The sequence below is a fragment of the Ctenocephalides felis genome, unplaced genomic scaffold (genome assembly GCF_003426905.1).
Source record: "Ctenocephalides felis isolate EL2017-DRISC unplaced genomic scaffold, ASM342690v1 CF-g0.4_SCAFFOLD_02456, whole genome shotgun sequence".
Taxonomy (NCBI): Eukaryota; Metazoa; Arthropoda; class Insecta; order Siphonaptera; family Pulicidae; genus Ctenocephalides; species Ctenocephalides felis.
This window is the reverse complement of record NW_020538610.1, coordinates 1896-16262: the sequence shown is the minus strand read 5'-3', so window position 1 is coordinate 16262 and position 14367 is coordinate 1896. Positions and strand designations below refer to the sequence as shown.

Here is a 14367-nt window from a genome sequence, read left to right as displayed (position 1 = left end):
AATTAGTAACTCGTACCCAGCAAAATGCTCGGCCCCTGGACCGGACGGGGTATCTGCTACTGCAAATGCGATGGCAAATTTATTAAATATATTCTTATATATGGGCCAGATTCCAAAACACCTATTGGAATCTTATACAACTTTGATACCCAAGAAAGACAACGCTACAGAACCGGGCGATTACAGGCCAATAACGGTGTCTTCCGTTATAGTCAGACTACTAAATGAAATCCTTGCAACACGCCTGCTAAACAACATTAAAATAGACGATAGACAAAAAGCATTTCAACCGGTAGACGGTTGTGCAGAAAATATACTCACCCTCGACAACCTTCTGAGATACCATAGACAAACCTTCAAACCTCTTTATTTAGCATCAATTGGCGTAGCCAAGGCTTTCGACTCAGTGTCTCACCTGGCACTGATCGACACACTTAAATACTACAATCTTCCTAAACAGTTCACAGAGAGTACATACAGGACACCTATACAAAGAGTTGGACAAGGCTTCGTGCTAGACGGTGGGCCTCGGATCTCATTAGTCCGAGGTGCGGCGTAAAGCAAGGAGATCCATTGTCCCTAATCTTTTTTAACTTAATTTTGAACAGAATGATAGAACAAACCCCACCTAAAATCGGGGCAAATATAGATGGCAAGCAAATTAACATACTAGCTTTCTTATTCACACCCGAAGGTGTCAACTTGCGTGACCTGAAACCAAAGTTACAGAGTATCATTGACAAACTTACAACAAAAGCTCTTCGCCCTGAGAACGATAGGCATCCCGAAGCTACTTCATGAGCTTACGTTGGGTAATACTACCATAAGCCTATTAAAATCTCTCGATAATATGGTGAGAAAAGCGGTAATAGCATGGTTAAGGCTACCACACGACACGGCAAAAGCATACTTTCATGCAAACTATAAAGATGGAGGAATGCCTCTTCCATCCTTAAGGTGGACGGTACCACTCAGAAGGAAAATTAGACTAAAGAAACTAGGAATACCTGACGGTAATTAACACCGTCAAGAAATTGCCCAATGCGTGAAACGTTTAAATGATACTGACATGACTATTTCATCTGTGAAGCAGCTGAACGAAAGGTGGGCCCGAGCTCTTCACTCTACAGTAGACGGAAAACCACTGACTACGTCCAAAAAGTGCCACCAACAACACCGGTGGGTCACTGACGGAAATAAACTACTCACAGGCAGAGACTTTATAAACTGCATGAAACTAAGAATTAATGCCCTACCAACTCGGAGTAGAACAACAAGAGGCCGAAGGGAAGACAGACTATGCAGAGCAGGATGTAGTGCTCCGGAATCGCTTGACCACGTATTGCAGACCTGCCACAGGAGTCATAGATCCCGAATTAAAAGACATAACGCAATCGTTAACTATGTGAAAAGGGCCCTAGAGAAACAACATCCAAAAGTTGACTTCGAACCGATATTTAAAACCAGCCAAGGGACTAGAAAACCAGATCTGATAGCCATACATCAAAACGAAGCTATTCTTCTAGATGCGCAAGTTGTTGGTGGATCCTGCGATATGGGAGTGGCACATAAACGTAAAATCCAGCACTACCAAGACCTGGTTGAACCAATCAAACAAAAATATGAAGTAACAGACGTTAAAATAAATACCATAACCCTTAACAACAGCGGCATGTGGTACAAAAAATCAGCAAGCTTCCTTGTAGCGGAGAAAATATTGAAGAAAGATGAATTAAAGATAGTTTAGTGGGTATTGCCTTCGGGTTGAGTTCCACACTACCTGGTCAACCTGGCGACCGGTGTGCGTAAATGCATTCCCCCCCTAGCCAAAAAAAAAAATAGCCAGATGCCTCGTCATCTAACGTGACGCGCATGAATGGATTAACGAGATTCCCACTGTCCCTATCTACTTTCTAGCAAAACCAGTACCAAGGAAACGGGCTTGAAAAAATTAGCGGGGAAAGAAGACCCTGTTGAGCTTGACTCTAGTCTGGCATTGTAAGGAGACCTTTTGTTGCCGTTGCCTGCCCTTTCTGTCCGGGTGCGTGTGTCCTTGCTTCTGCGAGCGAAGTCTCAAAGCATTTGAGGCGCTTTCATCCGGATAGGAAGGCCAGGTACGTCTGCAGAAACTGCCAACAGGTCTGTGGGAATCAGGGGGGTCTGACTGTTCATGCTCGTTCCTGTAAAGGTCCACGACCAGAGGAGGCTCACAAGTGCAGTTTTCCCTCAAAGTCGGGCCTGTCTCAGCTTGAGCGACATGCTCATCTTGGAGTAACGAACGACAGACGACAGTTAGACCGCCCTCGATCAGCAAGGCCCGAAGGATTACCCCGTCTGAGAGTGTGGACTGACAAAGACATTCAGACTCTGAGAAGGGTCAATGATCAATACCTCAACAGTCCCAATGTTAACGTCAAAATTAGGGACGAACATCTCAATCACATGACGCACACTCAAATATCGGACAAAAGGGGTGAGCTGGGCCTGCGCACTAGAGCTGGTCAAATAATTGACGATCCAGTAGTCGTTACCCTAGCGGTAGTCGCCCCAGAACACCCGGGTGGCAATGATCATGAGACTAGGCACCAACCTGCTGTCCAAGTAGTAGTCTCTCAACAAGAACGAGAGCGCGATGACCTTAAATCTTGGGCACAACATCTCTTGGTGGAATGGAAAAAATGGCAGGACATGGAGATTGCCGAGGAGCTCAACGAGGCGTCCACTCAGCTCGAAGACCTTCAAAAGTCTCTAGAAGCCGGTGTCAAACCTGATGATGTGTACAAACGCATTGATAACCTCGTTGAGTGCGTCTTGACTCCTGTCCTTGTCAATAGACCCCCACAAACATCAAAGATGAGAGGCAGGGAGGTACATGGTCGTAGGCGCGATCGAGGCCAGCGCAGAAACCAGCGTAGATTTAACTACGCAAGGCATCAAGACCTGTACCATAACTGCCCCAATAAACTGGTTGAGTCGATAATCTCTGGCTGCAATACCGTGGACAACAGCATTCGTCCACCAACAGGGGACATTAGGGCACTCTATGACGGACTTTGGGGAACCGCATGGGAAGGTAGTTTTCCCATCATCGATCCGAAGCCTGCTATATCAGTGCTCGAAGCTATCCCCGTAATCGCCCCCAACACCATTCGGGAGCGAAACAAGTGTATTAACGCTAAGAAGGCTGTTGGACTGAGCGGTGTGAGCAAGGCAGACTTTACCAGGCTCAAAGGGACGGAAACTGTATTAGCCCGGCTCTTTAACATAATTGTCTGGTCCAGGCACTTCCCCAAGTCCTGGAGGGTTTGTACAACTACTCTCATACACAAGAAGGGTAAGGACTGTTCTAAGGCGAAGAACTGGCGCCCAATTACTATAGCATCGCCCTTGGCAAGACTTTTCTCCGGTGTCATCGAAAATGGCTTCCGTAGATGTATAACCCTTAATAATCGACAAAAGAGGTTCACCCTAGAAAATGGTTGCTTTCTTAACACCTTCGCATTAAGCGAACTTCAAGGGCAACCCACGTTATATCGATGCTCTTCGCCTTCGTACAAATACGTTCGGGTGTAAAGCAGCCCTAGCTAGAGCAACACTCACAAACGACATAAAATGCCGACGATGTCACTCCGCCAATGAGACCCTTGGACATGTGCTGGGCCAGTGTTCCTTTATTAAGCCGCAGAGAATACATAGACACAACGAGATCGTGAATTTATGTCGTAATGATTTTATCGACAAATACCCTGCCGGACATTATATGACCGAAGCGACGTTCACTGTTGACGGAAAACGGCTCAGGCCCGACCTTGTTCTCTGGGACTGCGATCGATCATATATTGTCGATATTACTTTCAGATTTGAGCAAGGCAATTCTCTCGGCAAAGCCCATTCCAAAAAAAAAACCAAAAACATGAGTGCCTCTACCCAGAGGTACTCAACGTCACGGGCACTACACACTGCCGGGTTCTACCGATAGTTGTTGGGTCTCGTGGCGCCCTACCCCCAAACACCCTACTCAATTCCAAACACTCTAAAAGCACTGGCCTAACCTCGTCCCTTGTTGCCCTAAGAACATCGATCGAGATGAGCAATTGATTTCTCAACGGATAGTGTGCGATGTTGGCGGACCCCACACAACTACACTCGGACCATGACGAAACTCTACTACTACGAAATTCTACTGACGAAACTAATTTGAACTGGGCGGTGACCTCATGAAGCGCACCCCGCATGTGTCGAAGCTGCGGGTTTAAATGATTCCCCATATACTTATTCAATGATTCCTAATAGCGCAGAAGGACAGTCACGGGAGGCCCATTTGTGATGTCTGTAATGTCCCATTTATGTTATGTGTAGCCCTTCTGGCTTGTGAGGCATTTGACAGGTTATTATTTCCCTCCCTTGTTTTCCTTCGTTGTCCTATAATAGCCCGTCAAAGGCAGCAGATAACTTCGCGCGGTGCCCCGTGGACAATCCTCCCCCTACGGGGACGCTTGGAAAGGCACCAGCAATATTAACACAGGAAAAGAAATATTTGTTAACCACTGGATAAGTCATCAAGAAAGTTTGTGTGAAAGAAATTAAATTTACTTCATGGTACAGCACCAGTAATTAAATTACTAAATTTTATGAAGTCACAGGGGTTCAAAATCACTGTGAGTTCAAAGAATTCCTAAGCAATTTCGAAATCATAGCAATGTTATCTTCAATACCAAAGTACACTGGCTCAGTAGAGGTGCAGTGTTGAAAAGAGTTTATGACCTTTAAAGCGAAATACAATTGTTCGCGTAGAAAAAGGTAAGAAAAGCATACAACCGCGTCTTTTCAGCAATAAAATCAATCCAGGAAATTAAAACCAACATCAAGCACTAGAGCTTGTGAAGATGGTGGTACAAATTCTATTCTCAGGATGGGTCCATCTAATAGAAACTGTTTGATGAAATTGGCATTTCATAATATATTGAATATGACAATAGTAAGTACAGCATGAATGGCTTTGAGAAAGTCTGCGAGAGAAGTTTGTTGATCTTGCTTTGGTATTCAGCATTTAATGAATTCGAGGCTATTTCAAACAATCAGTGGCATACTTCTTCGCTGAAAGCAATGTTAAAAGTTATGAACTCAAAGACCTGCACTTTCAAACCGGCAAGCAATTGATATCAATATTGTAGCTACCGTATGTGATGCACACGCAACAGATGTATCTGCAATAAACGTGTTGTCTAATTTACAAACTTCAGGGTTCTCTTGTTGGCGAGCAAGAAACTGAAAGCCTATATGATCCTCCACATCAACTGAATTTTTTTATCATATGTTGTAACTTTCATATAACAAAATCAACAGAAAAGGACATCCTGAAATCGTATAATCAAATTGTATGAAATTGATTCAAAGTTGCCACTTTTCCGCATGCGCTGTAATTTGCGATCACATAAGGTATATACTGAAAAAATGAGGAAGATGAGAGTGAGGGACTGCCGCAGAGTTCTCTTATAGATATACGCTACTAAGCAAAGTAAGAAAGTAAAAATAATGTAAAATGTATTCTATTGAATTCATAATTAAAATTCATCATTCATAATAAGCTTCCAGTTTTGCAAAAAAAAAAACTGTAAAGCTCTATGAAGAGCTCTCTATTTCTCTCTAGCCGATTCTAACCATTAAGCATTTTGTAAAGAAGCTAGACGTGTCTTAGCTTCTTTAAAAAAGACGAGAAGATAAAAAACTCTCTCAAACTATTCAAAATTGGATTAAAACAATAAAAGGTTTTTAAAATATTTGGCAGTAAAAATAAAGTATCCGGAAATTAAGTTTTAGTCAACTAGTTATTTAAACCATGACGAGAAGATCAAAACTATCTCCAACTATTCAAGATTATATTAAAACAATAGAAGGTTTCTAAAATATTTGGCAGTAAGATAAAGTATCCGAAAATTAAGTTTTACTCAACTCGTTATTTACACCAAGACTCTCTAGAATTTATTTTTGTAGTATTAGACGGAATTAATAATCGAAATGCATCCATTCCATTTTTACTCTGGCAATTGTAAGCTTGATAAAACAGAAGATGCGATTGATTCGTTAAAAACATTATTATTGTGTTAAGCTTCGGTCAAAGTCGTGTGTGAGTCTAGTTAGAATAAAGATATTCTAACTTCGTCTAATGTGAATACTTATGGATTTTTATTAAAAGAAGAAAGTAGCAGTTTACTTCATGTTAACAGATACATTACTGTTTTTTTTACCAACAAAATGTTGAAAAATGTTGAATCTTGCTCGATGTGTAAGTCCCATATTTAGGCAACAGACAAGAGTGGGGATGATTATTGGCTAATAAGTGTTGAAGATCGCATTGGAGAATCTCTAGTTTTTCTACTAGAAGTGAACATTATTTAAATAATCATTATATTGTTTGCTCAATTCATATTTTAAAAATGTGAATGTTAAACCACTTGTTCCATTTTAAGAAAAAGACAAATTAAAGTTTGTAACACCAAGCGTGACCTACGCATTTTTTTTAGTTTAGTAGGCATGATAAACATCAATTCCATAAAATAATTATGTTAACATATGCCTGATATTTTATATACATATAAAACCTACAAGACAAACCCAAAACATTTGAATTTAAATTTTGTGTAGTGAATTTCGGTGGTAAAGGATTGAAAACGCGTGACCTCTATATGTTCTAAACAAATGGAAAACGAAGAAGAACAAACTTCTACTCTGGGAGAAATGAGAATGACTGAATTATTGCTCGATAGTAGCCCAGGTACTGAGAACAAAGAAGGAGAAGTGCCCGCTTCGAATCGAATTAGAATCGAATTTCCAGAAGAAACTTCTACTCGGCAACAAAGGAGAATGTCAAAACTATATCTCCGTTGTAGCCCAGAAAAGGGACTTAAATATTTAAACGAATGGGCAAACCCATTCGAGCGGACAACATTGCATCGGACTCCAGAAAAGCAAGTGGAAATGCGTGAACCAATGAACGAAAGCCCAGAATTAATTCCCATGCCAGACATAGATAATTTAGACAACGACACAGATAGATCGGAAATGGAGCCGGTTGATGGCGATATATTACAGGCTGAGAGGAGCTTAAATCCCAGAACAAAGTTGTGTATGGTTACTGCAGTATCGTCTGCAGGCTCAACTAGCACAGTTAAAAAACGCCATTGTCGTCTAAGAGATCGGTTATTTGCAAATCGAAAAACCAATTAAACCCGTACAGTTAGTGAATGATCCTACAGATCATTTAAATAGAAAAACTTTAAAACTTATTGACGATTTGGTAAAAAAATAAGATTTCCAAATTACTAGGTTTTCCTGTGAAACTTTTCCATCGAAATTTTCCCAAACTTTATTGTCTCCCAAAAGTTCATAAACCAGATTTACCTCTTAGACCTATCGTTCCAGGCTTAAATTCACATCTAAGCAAACTTTTAAAATATATCAGCAACATACTTTCTAAGGTCGCCATTTTGTCTAAATTTCATGTTTCTAACTCTTTTAATGTAATTAATAATTTAAAAAAATTGATTATTCCGTCTGATTATTTGACGACGTTTTGATTTCGTTTTGCGACATCAGTTCCATGGAACTTAGCTCTTGATGATGTTTGTGATCGTTGGAGTGAAATCCAGCCTCATACTTCTATTGATTTGAATTGGTTTAAACACATTCTAAATTTTATTTTAAGCAATACTTATTTTTGTTTCGAGGATTGTTTGTTTTCTCAGAATTTTGGTTTACAAATCGGGTTTAGTATCAGTCCTCCATTGGCTGATAAAACTTTACAACTTTTAGAAAAATATGTTTAATCCAAATTACCTGTTCAACCCGTTTTTTATTACAGATATGTTGACGATAGTCTCTTATGTTTAAAAAAAGATTAGATTTTTGAAACCCTAAATTATTTTAATTTTTTCAATTTGCAGTTTACTTTTGAACTTGAATGTGATAGCTCAATTAGTTTTTTAGATTTAAAAAACATCAAAAGTAATTCATACAACTGCATACTCACTGATTGGTATCAAAAACCAACTTGGTCTCTGGTAGAAACATAAATTATTTTTCTTTTCATTCACGTTCAATAAAAATTGCCACTATTATCTCATTAACTGACAGAGTCATTTTACTCTGTGAAAAAACCTTTTGGGAAAAAAATTTAAATTTAATCCGTTCAGTTCTTTGTGAAAATACTTACCATTTACATTTAATAAAGAATGTGATTAATAACAGGTTGAATTTAAAAAAAAATAAATAATTTGCTTCACAGTCTGATAATTCTATTTTTGATGATTTTTCAAAACGTTCATAACGTTCGATTGTGTTGTGCGTTTTATACAGATAAGTATGGGTTATAAATGCGAAGTTCCAGGCTGCGACAAAATTAGCAATAATGCGTTTTCCTCGTTAAGGAAAAGTATTCGACGAATAGTTAAAGAGCATTCAAGTGCCGGCACTTTATACCATGAGTTGGAGATATACGTGTGAAAAAAAAACGTGTGCCACGGAAGATTTTAGTCAGACGTGCAGATTGCGTGGTTCTTGGCATGGTTCAAACCTGAAACTTGGTTGTTTGCCTACATTGAATATGCCGGGATTTACAGGAGATCCCTTATTGAAAATGAATTGTTTCCTGGTTTCAGACAATTTAGGTAAAAAACACATTGCATATAATTTTCCCTATCTTTCCCCTATCCAATAATTTTTATCCATTTTTGGTTTCAAGTAAATAAAATGTACATAACATGTTCAATAATTATATCCAATAATTTTTATTGATTATGGATAACATGCTGCATATTATTTTCCCTATCTTTCCTCTGTTCAATAATTTTTTTTGATCATAGTTTTAAGTAAATAAAATGTACATAACATGTGTTATTCTTATTGCAGAAAAAAGTGCAAAACCATTTTTTACAATGCACTTTTCAGTGCCATTAATATCAAATGAATTGCCACTTGCAGGAAAGTTACTAAAGAAAGAAATTGTCATTTGAAATGAAATTACTTCTTTGCGATCTGAACTCCTAGATGTTTCTTCTCTTATTAAAGGTTATTTAAAATGGTTTCATATAACTTTTACTTGAAATTTTAAACAAATTTATAACTTTAAATTAAATTTCAGTGGATCTATCTGCGCACGTTCTAGATGTTTCAGATGTTCCAGATGTTCCGGTTGTTCCAGATGTTCCTGTTAATGTTCCTCATATTACTATAACACAATCAAGTATTTCAATGTTTCTTGAAAATATATATTTCTTATTTTCACTAATAAAATCATTCATTTTCTAAGATATTCGAGGAGAAATTTCTTGAAGTTTATAGGTGTAAAGCATCGCAGACAGCTTACATACCAATTAAAGAAATGTCATGATATAATTATGACAATGAAGAGAAGTGCCAGACGAATTATAAACAGTCATGAAATTGCCAGAGCTAAGCTAAAGGACGCTTGCAGTACAAACGTCATGAAAGAAGTTTCAAATGTTGTCAATTCAATAACTGCGACATTGATCAAATGCTAGATGAAAAAACAGCCGAAACAGCCTAAAGGAAGAAGATACAACCTCGATGAAAAAGCACTGGGAATCGCATTGTACAAACAGAGTCCATCCTGTTACAAATATTGGAGGTCCTTTTCATCCTTACCTTACCTTTTTATCTAGTCCTTGGCTAATATTCCGATCAGCTCTGGTATCAACAAAACTTTCATGGAGACTTTGCGTACTTCTGTTCTAAATTTGATTCCATCTAATGGAAACTGTGTTCTGATGTTTGACGAAATAAGCATTTCTGCAGGCATTGATTATGACGAGAGTAAGGATAACATAACAGGATTCGAGTAGGTTTCAGAGAGGAGACCAAAGTGTGCTGACCATGCTTTAGTGTTCATGAATAAAGGCATTCGTGGCCACTTTAAAACATGAGAGGCATTCTACTTTGTTGAAAGTAGTGTCAAAAGCGCTGAACTTAAAGTTTATATAAGAGACGATATATCAAGCCTGCAGGAAATTGGTCTCGATGTTGTAGCCACTGTATGTGATCAGCATGCTACAAATGTTGCCGCAATTAACTTGTTGCTTAACGAGACAAGAGCACAGTTTCTCAAAGAAGACAGAAGTTGCAAACTTCGAGGCTTTCTTGTTCGTGATTAGGAAATCATACCACTTTATGATTCGCCACATATGTTGAAATGTTTGAGAAACAGCTTTTCATCATATGATGTCACTTTCATTCAACGTAATCAACAAAAAGGGCATTCTGGAGCCATAAAATTTTTAACTTATATACTTTAAGTGAATAATTTTAACTTTGTAATTCAGTTTATATAATTCATATAAATATTAGATAACATTACAGTATTTATAATAATCTATCTGAAAACATTTAATATTCCTCGAACACTTTGTTACAATATCAGTGGAGTATTTATAAAATGAAATTGTTAAAAAAAATTAAGGGGGGCGCAAGATTTTTTTTCATTAAAGCTGGGGGGAGAGGCGCTGTGCGACAAAATTTGTAAACCACTGCTTAAATCTATCCTTCAACTATATAGTCAATGATTTTAAATTTTGGCGCCATTAGATATATTTCTAATGTCGTCCAACCTGAACGAAGTAGAAGTGTCATGGTTCAACAAGAAATTTGTTCATTTTGGGATCGTACTTCGAGCCGAAAACATCATAATTACAAAAAGGTAAGTGTTAGTATTAGGGGGACCGGAAAGTAATGTCGTTTCTGCGCATGCCAACATTTGATTGTCATTTGTCAGCTCATTGTTTGGTTCAGAGGCGTACCAAAGACATTGTGAGACATAGTGATTTCTTTACTTATAGACATTTGAATTACATTTTTTTTTTGTAATTTTGGGTAAAATGGCAGCCAAATACCAGAAGAGGTACACATCCGGCATTGCATGCTCTTTGAGTTTCGCAAGGGAAATAACGCAACAGTTGCTACCAAAAACATTTGCGATGTTTATCCAAATGCACTGGACATTCGTAAATGCCAAAGGTGGTTTTCCAAGTTCAAATCGGGTAATCTTTCCCACTCGTATCGATCAGGAAGACCATCAGCGTTAGACAACGACGTGTTAAGGGCGGAAGTGGAAGCAAATCCGTGTCAGACGATCGAGGAATTGTCAAACAGTCTCAACCAACCTTGGTCGACCATCCAAGAACATTTGAAGCAGATTGGGAAAGTAAGCAGAGCAGGTGTTTGGGTCCCGCATAATCTGTCCGAACAGAATAAAGCTAACCGATCAATCACATGCAACTTATTGCTTCAACGACACAACACAGAAGCGTTTTTTGATCGCTTGATCACAGGAGATGAGAAATGGGTCCTGTATGATAACCCAAAACGCAAAAGGCAGTGGCTCTCTCCAAAAGAAAACCCTCGAAGTACTGCTAAGCCAGGTTTACACCCCAAAAAAGCGCTTTTGTGTGTTTGGTGGAGTATTCGCGGCATTGTTCATTTTGAATTACTGAAACCTGGACAAACTGTTACTGCAGACCTCTACAGAGAACAATTGCAGCGAGTAAATCAATCTTTAATTGAAAAGTGGGCAGCAATTGTCAACCGAAAAGGCGTCATTCTCCAACATGACAATGCAAGACCGCACTGCGCAAAGCGAACTCTAGAAAAAATTAATGAATTGGGGTGGGAGGTGCTGCCTCATCCACCATATTCGCCCGATGTTCACCATCGGATTTCCACTTATTCCGAGCGCTGCAACACTTTTTAAGTGGCAAAACATTTGCAAATTTGGATGATATCCAAAATGCCATCTCTAGATATTTTGCCGAAAAACCAATTAATTTTTATCGATCAGGGATTGAAAATTTACTCACTGGATGGCAAAAGGTTATTGACAATGATGGGGAATACATCATTGATTAAAAATAAAGACTCGTTAAAAATGTATGTGTTTGTAGTTTAGCGTAAGAAAACGACATTACTTTCCGGTCCCCCTAATATTATATCATGTTAAAAAAAACTAATTAATAAATATTAAAGCATATTTATTATCCATTCATAGGACTTGCGTTAATTGTTGAGAATTAAAAAAACATTGAAAATGTCCGATAACTTGAACATCCCTACATGTGAAATTTGTAGTAAAATTTTTACTTCAAAATACAACTTAAATAGACATAAAGTGATTCACATGGACGCATTACCATTTAAATGTAATGTTTGCCATAAAACATTTGCACAGAAAATGATATTAAAAAGACACGAAAAGGTCCATAGTTATGATCGTCCGTTTGAGTGTAATATTTGCTACGAATCCTTCAGAAAGAAGTTTTATTTAAACAGACATCTAAAAACTCATGCTGCTTATATGCCTTTTAAATGTAGTACATGCGATGAAATGCTTTTGTATAAAATCACATTGTTAAAACATAGAACAACACATGCCGTAGAACGCCCTTTTAAATGCCAAACTTGCAACAAAACATTTACAAGAAATTTTAACTTAAAACAGCATTCCAGAATACATTCAGAGGAACGACCATTTGAATGTAATTTATGCAATAAAAAATTCAAACAAAAGATGACATTAATAAAGCATAAAAAAATTCATTCGAATGAATATCCGTGTGAATGCAATTTCTGCAAAAAAGCATTTAAAACAAAGGGCAACCTTAAACAACATGTAAATGTTGATAAAGGCGAAAAACGGTTAAAATGTGGTACATGTGATAGAAGTTTTAGGCAAAAAATCGCCCTAAAAGAGCACGAGAAGGTTCATACAAATGAACGCCCTCATAAATGCAATACTTGCAACAAGACCTTCAAAACGAAATGGAATCTGACGCAGCATGAGAGAATTCATATGGACGAAAAACCCTTAAGTGCGAAATATGTCAAAAGCAGTTCACGCAAAAAAAGACATTAAAACAATACCGAATAGTGCATCTCAAATAATAACTCCGATGATTGTGAATTTACCATCATTTAATTTATATTTATAATTTTCCAAGAATTATATTAATTTATTATTAGTTATTTATTATTTACTTATGTATATTTATATATTATTTTCATATCTGTCAGACAGGGGTATGAGTGATTATGTAAAGTTTTCATTTTGTATATACATCTTATTTGACTATATCATTATTATAATTTGTATTATAATCAATATCTTTATATAACAGTTTTATTTTAACAGTTGTGAAAAAAAGTATTTCGAAATACATACTATTTATTTAGAATTATTAACAATTCATTAATCGATTTGTTATTATGAAATGTTGGTTTTCTTTCAGGAATATGTTTGACTATTCAATTAATTGAAAAAGCATTTTTATTAATACATTGAATTAGTTGTGGGATATTAATTGCAATTTATGCAATAAATATTTTAGTCACAAATCTGTTAATTTGTTTATTGTAAATAACAAATGTTTAAATAATCAATAATATAATATTGTAATTGTTTTTTATCATTTCAGTCAAAAATAAATATATATACAGTTCCAAGGTTTCAGGGACTAAAATATTTCTTGTCATCAGAGTAAAAATGCCTTTTAAATATATTTTATTTAAACCGTACTAGTTTTGTAAAAATCTGCAATATTTATTTTTACATTTGCTGATTTGATGTTTTATCGATGTTTCTAGTCATTCAGAATCGTTTCAGAACATAATAAAATTAGATTAGCTTAGAAATATACATAATTTTGAGAAATGTTCCTATTTATGATCTATTATTTTCTTCCTTTAATCCTAATCTTATATCCTAACAAATTTATATTTATTGATGAATTATATTTATGATTGAATTTTAATGAATTTGTATAAATGGATAACCTTTTACTGGACTAAAATATTATTTGTAAAATACTAAACGTACTGTGTTAGGCTACCTATGAGGTACAGACCATTTTGTAAACAAATCACTCAGTTTGCATCGAAACGGTGAATAGATTTGATAAAGCAGTGATATACAGTATTGTATTTCAAAAATAATTATTAGTTATTTTAAAAGTATTTTTAGCCTTTTTCTTTGCTATATAGTTTTGTTTTTTGAAAATAAAGGTGATTTTTGAAAATCTTAAACATTTTCATCAACATTGTTCTCAAACAATATACTACTGACTAATCAGTGGCATGTTCTAAATACGAGAAAAAGAAAATGAGATTGTACAGTCTGATCAAAACTTGTGCCTTAAGACAAATTACTAGAACTTCCCGTACCGTAATTAAACATTTGAAGAATGAAAATAATCAATAATTGTTTTGAAGATTTTCAAATAGATTATTTATTATAAATACATACTGTAAATTTATAAGTTCTTTTTAAATAGGGCGATGAGCGTATTTTATAAACAACTTATGTGT

General features: G+C 36.6%; 1 pseudogene; it reads left to right on the top strand.

Annotated features, from left to right (window-relative positions):
- Positions 1 to 10743: 10743 nt before the first annotated feature.
- Positions 10744 to 11336, top strand: LOC113380906 (annotated as a pseudogene).
- Positions 11337 to 14367: the final 3031 nt, after the last annotated feature.